Consider the following 8,699-nt stretch of genomic DNA (forward strand, 5'->3'; position numbering starts at 1 on the left):
GAGGTGCCTCCTAATACTTCTTCACTTCCTCTGAGAGTCAAATCTCTGTTGTACAGGTTACACCCATGGACAGGTTTTTTGTGAAGTCCACAGACATGAATGGAAAAATTGATATGAGCAAGAAGAATAGGAAAAAAAAAAAAGGTGTTATTTGGGGCACAGAGATCATGTAGTCAATTCTTTCTTATTTTATATCTGGAGAAACTTAGGATAAAAAAATTTTGTTTTTATTTAGTTGAATTAAAGTCCTGAGCCTGAGAGAGAAGAGGGAGCAGAGCAGTCTGAACTAGAAGGAGGCAACTAATTCTTATTGAGCACTTACTATATGCCAGACCTTGTTCTGGGTGATTTACTGAGGTTATTTTATAGAATCTTGGTGAAAAGATCATCCACTTTTTTAACATGAGGAAACTGAGACTAGAAAATTTACTTTTCCTGAAGTTCCAAAACTGGTGGATTTGGAAATCAAACCCAAGACTGTCTGGCTCCAAAGTTTATGCTCTTCCCCTTATACCATGCAGCCTTTCAGTGGCTTCCAGGGTGTGCAGTTCCAGGTCTTAAGTGTAAGAGTAGATACCAAACATGTTCATTCCATTGCTTTTTCTAGGTGCCAACAATCCCTTCAAAGTTGCCATCCTAGCAGACCCTGCAAAATTCACTGGTCTGGGGTTTGAGAGAATCCAAGAGACTCTTATGAACATAAGATAAGTAATGGGTCAAACCTGAGGGAGTGCCCCAACCCCAAGAGGGCATCAGCAAATCCCAAAGGAAGAAGAAAGTATTTTTGAACTCCAGACTCAGCTCTTCTGGTAACTTGTTACGTGGCCTTGAGCACACCACTTCCCTCTCTTGGTCTTCCAAGGTTGAAGAAAATATGGGGAAATGCAAATTTTCTGGGCTTCCCTGAAGACGATATCTGAGTCTTCTCTGTAATAATCATCTCCATCACATAAGGGATAGAAAGAGGTGATGTATGGGGAGGGACAAAGACTTATCCCTAAAGTGATTTGGGGGCTTTGGAGAAGCAACAATTAGTTTGAATCTTGACAAATAAGTAGGAGTTTGTTAAGCAAATGAGGAGGGGGAGGGGAGATTCCAGGAAATGCAAAAGCTTGAGCAAAGGCATTGGGTGAGTTTGGGGAACTGCAAGTAGCTCAGGAAGATTGCAGTCCTGGTGCAAGGGAGGGGCCAGGCTAGAAATCAGATAGGAGAAATCCACAGAAGCCAAGTCATGTAGGGACTAATAGTAACCTTGAGGCACTCTAGAGAGTCTATCCTTGAAGACTGTAATCATGAAGATGTCACAGTCACACTTGTGTTACAAAAAAGGCCCTTCTGTTCTGTTTCTGCCCTCTGCCAGAGAACAGCACAACAGAGAAAGCAGCTGCTCCTGTTGTCTGGAAGCTGAAATGGAAAGATGTTTATGAGACAGACCCTGCAGAGCCACAGCCAAACTGTAGTCCTCACCCATCTGTCTTTCATGACAGCTCTCTTCTCAACTGATCTGATGGAAAAATAAGAAAAGAACTGTTATCCACCACTTCAGGGAGCTGCAAAGTTAATTAATTGCCTCTAATTGTTTTTGACAAACACCCCCAGAGAAAAGACTTTCACATTGTGTGATTTCTCAATCAAGTCCAATAAAGACATCCTTGCAAGTGGGATCTTTTAAGGAAACACCAGGTAGATTAAATAATGACAGTTCTCTGAGAATGAGTTTGAAGGAATTCTAAGCCTTTCTGCCCTTCTAGTGGCTGCCAGGCTGTTAGTTTTCACCATAATTGTGGGCTTTTGGTTTTAAAGCTGAAAGAGAGGCTAGAGAGAATGGAATGGAAACAGGGTAAGTTAAAATGCTGCGGAAGTCACTGTTCTTACTAGGATCCAGCCATTTTTCTCGAATAAACATTCCCTGAATTGTAAGTTTTGGGTTAATTTCTAGAATTCTGAAAACGTTGATTCTGATGATCCCCTCCACCCCAGTTTTCTCATTGCTTTTATAGATGAGAGAATTTTTGGAGGTCCCTACTTGGCAGTTTTTGCTAACATCTACTATTTGAAGGGAGGGTATGAAATTCTCTTTATCAGGTTAAGGGAATTCTCATCTACTAAATTGATTCTTTGTCATAAATTTTTTTTTTTTTACAATTTTTCTTAATTTGTTGAAGTACTTATATACTTTTCCCCCTTTAATTAGTCAATGTGATTAACTACCTGAATAGATAGTTAAACCATTTTTGCATTCCTGTGAGAAACTTATGGTATATCTTATTAGGTTAATAAATTTTATTTGTTAATGTTTTATTTAGAATTTCTATTTACAAATGAGATTGGTCTATAACACAGAGAACTAAAAGAAGAAAAACCATCATTTGGACAACTGAACTCAGAGAAGACTGTATCCATGGCATGACTTCTATGTGCAAGAGTTGGCTATAACTTTAATTGGTTTCTCTTGGGAAGTAGGTAAGTCCGCTTGAGGCTACAGATCTGTTGAGATAAATCAGTTAGGATTAGGATTAGATGAGCACTCAAGAAACCTGAAAGAGTCCCTTAAACAAGATATATGTTTATCATTTTCTCAAACTAAAAGAAGGCGCAGGCAGTTTAGTTTGGTATGGTGATTTTTCATGTATCTCTAGAATATCTGGGATATCTCTAGGATATCATGTTTCTATCATCCCTAGGTTGCGGCCTTTGTCCTCCGGGTCCAAAATGGCTATTGAAGTTCCATCCATCCATTTTTGTCCCAGGTAACAGAATGAAGGGAAAAATGGAAAAATACCTTCCCATTCATTCCCAGAAGTCCCACAGAATTTCTGCTTAGTTAGCAGTGGCTAAAACCACAGGTAGAGGAGTTGGCAAATGCAACCTTTAGATGAATGGCAACATGTCCCACTAAATATCTGGGTTTGTTTGTTTGAGAACAAAAGGAAGATAAATATTTATTTAACAAGCAATTAGGAATCTCTGCCACACAGAGAATGCTTTGATCATGGAAGAGAGGACACTTTGTCATCAGACGTGTGGGAAGGTGAATGCGTACATGCTTGCGTGAACATATGCTTGGCAGTCAAGGAGAAGAGGAAGGACATCTACCAGGATTATGTGCTCATCTTTTCTCTGAGAACAGTTGTCACCAGAGAATTTATTTCTCATGTTTATTGAAAGGTAATCATACATTTCTTGATCTGGGTGCTAATTACACAGGCATGTTTACTTTGTAGAAATTTACCACACATTTTTCAGAACATATGTAATATTCCAATAAAGAAAGATAATGAGAACAGATGACTGGGAGAAAATACTGACTTTTAAGGTTAGTTTTCAACTCCTTCCCTAGTTTTATCCATTTGAGTCACAATACTTTGATCTTATTTTCTCTCCCCTTTACATAGAAATATACAATTATTTAATATATAAATATATTTATAATTATTCTATTATCATTATATTAATACACAATAAAATTTTTATAAATGTATATATTTACCAGGATCATTTCTGAAGCCCATGGATCTACATATGAAGACTTGGTATTGCATTACATAATTTCCTCATATCTAGAAAAAAATCATAAAATAAAATCAAGTTAATATCTGGAATTTTTCAATGAAATATTTCTTCCTTTCTTTTTTATTGAAGTACAGTCATTTACAATGTGTCGATTTCTGGTGTACAGCATAATGTCCCAGTCATGCACACATATACATATACTCATTTCAATGAAATATTTCAAATTTCATAATTTTCTAGCTTGCCTCCTCATCCTGCAAAAATCTCACATAGAACCACTTCCATCAATACCAGTAACATCCTTCAAAGTTCCCATACACCAGTAAAAGCATTTTTTCAAAACATAAATCTGGTCATGCAACTTCCCTGCTCAAAGCCCATCAATGGCTTGCCAATGTCCTAAGGATAAAAGTCTCAGGACTCTGATATGGTCCCTGCTCCCCAACCAGTCTTGTCTCCTGCCCTGCTTTCCCTAGCTTTCCCAGACACACTGGTCTTCTCTCAGTCTGAATCTCAGGAGTGGCAAATTTTTCCTGAATTACGATTTTCTGAATTCAGTTCTTTATCTTTAGTGCTGGTGCAAGGCAAGAGGAAGTGGGAGGTGAGAGTTAGGGCAGTGTCTCTATAGATGCTTGTCTGTGGGTCTGTCCAACTGTACCAATAACTATCTCTGATTCTACTTGAAAATTCATAAGAGGATGGGGCTGATTCTCCTCAGGCCTTCCCTCTCCAGAGCCCTCACAAGAGACTGGCGAGGGATTATGGGCCCTTTTCAGAATAACTCTTGCCTTTTCAGTTTTTCTCATAAGAAGAACACCACAGCCTACTATGGACATACATAGGAAGTTTTTACTGAATTGTCCACGGGATCTTGAAAGCCCAGGGAACTTCGGAAGAAACAGCGGTCATAGGAATTTGCATATAAAGCGGAATGTCACAGGTCTGCAGACAATTGAAGCCGATTCATCCTGATGGGGAGCCCTAAAAATGTGCACATTGTATCTTGCTACCTAGATGTCAGTGATTAGCTGTTCTCTTGGTTCTTCGAGTCACTCCAAAACCCTTTAGTAAGATTCTCCCCCACTTTTTTTTGTTGTTGTTCGGGTGTTTGGCATACAATCAGTTGATGCAGAAGATACAGTTTCTGCCCTTTCAACACTTTCTCATCTTTTGCAGATACAAACGCCCTGGCTTTGACCTGATGATGCTTAAAATTCTCCTTTGCTCAATCAAAGTTGCTTTTGGAGTGGAGAAAGGTAAACTCCGGTCTACAGGATGAGGGAGAAAATGTGAGTCCATTCCATTCTGATTGAGTCTCCTTGCCATTGAACTTTTGAGGCTGATTTTTCTCACTGGTGTTCTTAAGAAATAAGAAGGATAAGAAGGCCACAGTCTTATTAGGAAAATAAGATTTTTCTCATTGATCTCACCCTGACTCTTGCGAAATTAAAGCCCCACACTTACTGTGCTAAGGTACATTTGATACTTTGAGAACTGGTTTATTTTTCAAAAGCCACCTCCCACAATGGCTATTTTCCACTTAGAAATGCAGCAATAGCTTTCTTTAGATACTTTTTTATTCAAACCCCTCCAGCGACCAGATTGGTTTTTCCTTCCAGAGCATCCCTGCCTCATGCTCCTTTCCTCTTTCTTGAAGGCTCCTCCGCACACACTCCCCTGATCTAACACCTGTTCATTTTTGAGCCGCTAATTCCAAGGGGAAGTTCTCTTTGAGACTCAAAACTAGATCCAGTCTTCCTAGTTTACATTTGCTCAGGTTTCACTAGCTCATCTGTCTAGCAGTTGTCATATCTGACACCTGTAACACTGTCATAATTGAAATTAAATTACTAATTTTCCTTAGTGCAGTCTTTCAGAGTAGAATGTAATCTACATGAAGGCAAGCACTGTGTCTGTCTTTTATGTGCTTTATCTAGAATGGTTTTTGAATCATAGCAGCTGCTTAATAAATTCATATGACCACTTTATTTAATAGTCTAAACTTGGTCGGTTGACAGCTAAAGATCAAAGAATGTCTTTTCCCCCCATTTACATCAGGGCTGTGTCAAACTGTCTTCCATCACTTCAGGATGTTTTGGGAAAATCCCTCAGTTTCATTTTTATCACTTCTAGTAATTTAACAGTACAGTTCAATGTAAAACTCCCCTTTAGCCTCTTCCTGTCACTCCAGCTCAGGCTAGTCTCATGGTCCAAAAGTCTATAATAGGGAGGTGAGTATGGTTTAAACTCCCCCACCCTCCTCCTATTTTACCTCACCCATTTCCAGCTTCTCAAGTGGTTTAAGTCAGAAAGGAAAGGGCCAGACTGTTTCTTAGCTACTTGGCTTCTGTGGTAATCTCTGTGCCTGTGGCTACTACTAACCCACTGTAGCTGCCTTCTCTGACAGACTTCTGAATACTGGCTCTTTGATGGCAGCATGGGTGTGAGTGCTTCAGCGTGGTGGGGTTGGGGAGCTCTCCACTGAAGAGTGCTGATGTGGGAGACGTTCTCTGGCTTGGCCTCTTCCTGTCCTCTCCTGATTCAGCTCCCACTGGTGAGGTACCAGGCAACCTCTTACTGCCGGGATCTGCCTACCTGGTGGCCAAAATGGCAAGACAACTCAAACCTGATACTGCCTGCAGAGTCCACTGTGGAAACTCTTACATGTCAAGCAGTGAGTATACAGGCTGCTTCTTCTTCTAGCTCCAATGCCATGTTTCTACCTCAGGGAAAATCAGCAGATTTACTGCCCAACTAGAGAATAAGACATGAGTCTATGCTTCCTTTGCACATCTTAAATCTCTCATGTGGTGTTTTCAGAGCCCCCTTCATTTGGCATTATGGAAAGGGGACATCATTCAGGAGGAAGGGAGGGAAAAGCCACAGTGTCTCCCAACTCTAACAACAGTTTTAGTCCTGATGATTTTCTCCTCATTCCCTCATCTTCTGTTTATACAGACGTGGGGTGAAGAGTGCTGGGGCGGTTGCTGGGGTAGCAAATGCATCTCAGCCACTTAGACGTGGTGCTATCCCTGACTTATTTGTAGCTCTCTTTAGAATGTGAGGTCTCTTTCTCTTAGCTCTAAATTCGAGGAATTTAGAAAAGTCCCACCAGGAACCCCATTACAAATATCTGTTGAGAGAATGAGCCAATGTGTTTGTTGTACTGTCTGCTCCATAGGGAGCCCCTGCCCAAGCTGGGCTCCCAGGCAGGGAGGTCTCTGTCCTTGGAGGCATTTGTCGAGGGGACCACATTTCCAATTTTACTAAAGGAAGAAAGAAACCCTTCAAGGCACTGCCTATCAGGAGCTGTGCCGACCTTCATCAGAACATTAGGGGCAGAAATGGCTGGGTGAAAAACAGGAGTGATGAAAGAAACAATCAATAGGATGAGGTGGAATAGAAGAATGAAAAAATAAGAGATGAGAAGATAGTGGGAACAGAAAGTGAGGGCGACAGAAGTTTGGAAAGGGAAGATGGTGGAGGAGATAGAAGGGAAACTAAGAGTTTGGGGGGAGGGGGAGGGGACTGGGCCCAGCTGGGGATGGGGGAATGGGCAGAGCAGCTGGTGAAAGAGGATAAGGGCCCGTGGTTACCACTTTCCAGCTGGTGCAGGTGGCTCTGAGTGACATTTGTCCCCTCCCCTACCATGCAGTCTTCTGGGGAGGTGGAGGGAGGGGAGAGTAACAGGAGGCTGGTGGGGAGGGCAGAGCACACCTCTCCAGGTGCAGGGGCTGCCGCTTTAACAAATGCACCTGACCATAACACAAAGGCACTGGAAGAGGTCGACCCTGTTTTTCCTGGACAGGAAGTGAGGATAAAGGATGAAACCTAAGAATGTTTTGGTCTCAGCAAGAGTTATGTAAATACATGTGGTCACGGAAAACATTTAAATCCAAACCCCTAATGAAAATTTGGGGACAATTTCCTCTCCCAGCGCCCAGCCTTGTTCCCTAAAGGTAAGTGTTCAGGAAAAGTGCTCCATGTGGAGCTGGGCATATAGACAGGCTCCATAAATGTTTGCTCTACTAAGTAGCTCCCAGCTCCGGGCCTCAGCACACAGCATGGCGAGGCACTTGCTAAATATGGGCAGGGAATGAATTCATTGATCCAAGGGGCCAGGTTTAATTTATTTATGCTCCTGCACGGTCCCACCCCTAGGGCGCAATCCAAGCTGTTTGTGCAGAGCCAGATGTGAAGGTTGCATTCTCTCAGTTCACAGGACCTCTTGCTCTTGCAGACCTTCCATGTCACCTTGCGCTCTCTGTTGGGACGAGCTGGTTCCTGGTGGCATAGCCAATGCACCTGGGGACCATGGGAACTTGAAAAGAGCCAATGGAAATTTTAACTTGAGAAGGGAAGGAGGTTATCCAGGAGCAGAGCAAGGCAGGCAGTGGAGGAAAGAAGCAAATCCCACAGACAGAACTAGAACCATGAAGCTAAAGTTCAGAGCCACAAGGACGCTTAGAGACATCTTGTGTTTTGCTGCTCAGCAAGTGGTCAGTGGACAGAGGCACTGGCATCCTCTGGGGTCTTGTTAGACCTGCAGAATCTCCATCTCCACCCAAGTCCTACTGATTCAGAGTTTGCATTTTGACAAGATCCCAAGGTGATTTGCTACAGTGAAAGTGAAAGTTTGAGGAACACTGATCTAATCCCAGACTTTGTAAACTTAAACTTGCTGCCATGGAGTCAGCAGAGGGCAGTGCTGCAGAGTTTGCCAGAGGGAACTGAGAGATAACGTGAAACAACTTGTCCTGAGACTTCAGTTCACATTAGGCTATTCATGGTGAGAATCTGGGGCCAGTGCTAGGATACCTTCTTTGCACAAAGACAAAAGGCTTGAGTTCACTAATAATCACCCCCACTAAGTTATGATGTATAGGAAAACATAGGAGGGGCTGGGGAACACATGAGAATTCATCCCTGTCCTAGAACTTTCAGAGAAGAGATTGTCTTGCTGTAGGATCTCAAGTGTCTTTGAGGCAAACCCAGCTCCATGGCATGTGATCCATGCAATCAAACAGGGTCCTATGCTCAGAAGGGTGCTTGCATTGGGTTTAAGACTCTGCTGTCACCATCCTGAAATTCTTAATAATTTTATCTTTCAACTTGTGTTTTAAGTGAAGTTCACTGGGATAAAGGAGCATGCACATGAGCAGTATGCATGTCAATCACTGATCCTT

Source organism: Camelus dromedarius, chromosome 23, assembly GCF_036321535.1.
Source record: "Camelus dromedarius isolate mCamDro1 chromosome 23, mCamDro1.pat, whole genome shotgun sequence".
Lineage (NCBI taxonomy): Eukaryota > Metazoa > Chordata > Mammalia > Artiodactyla > Camelidae > Camelus > Camelus dromedarius.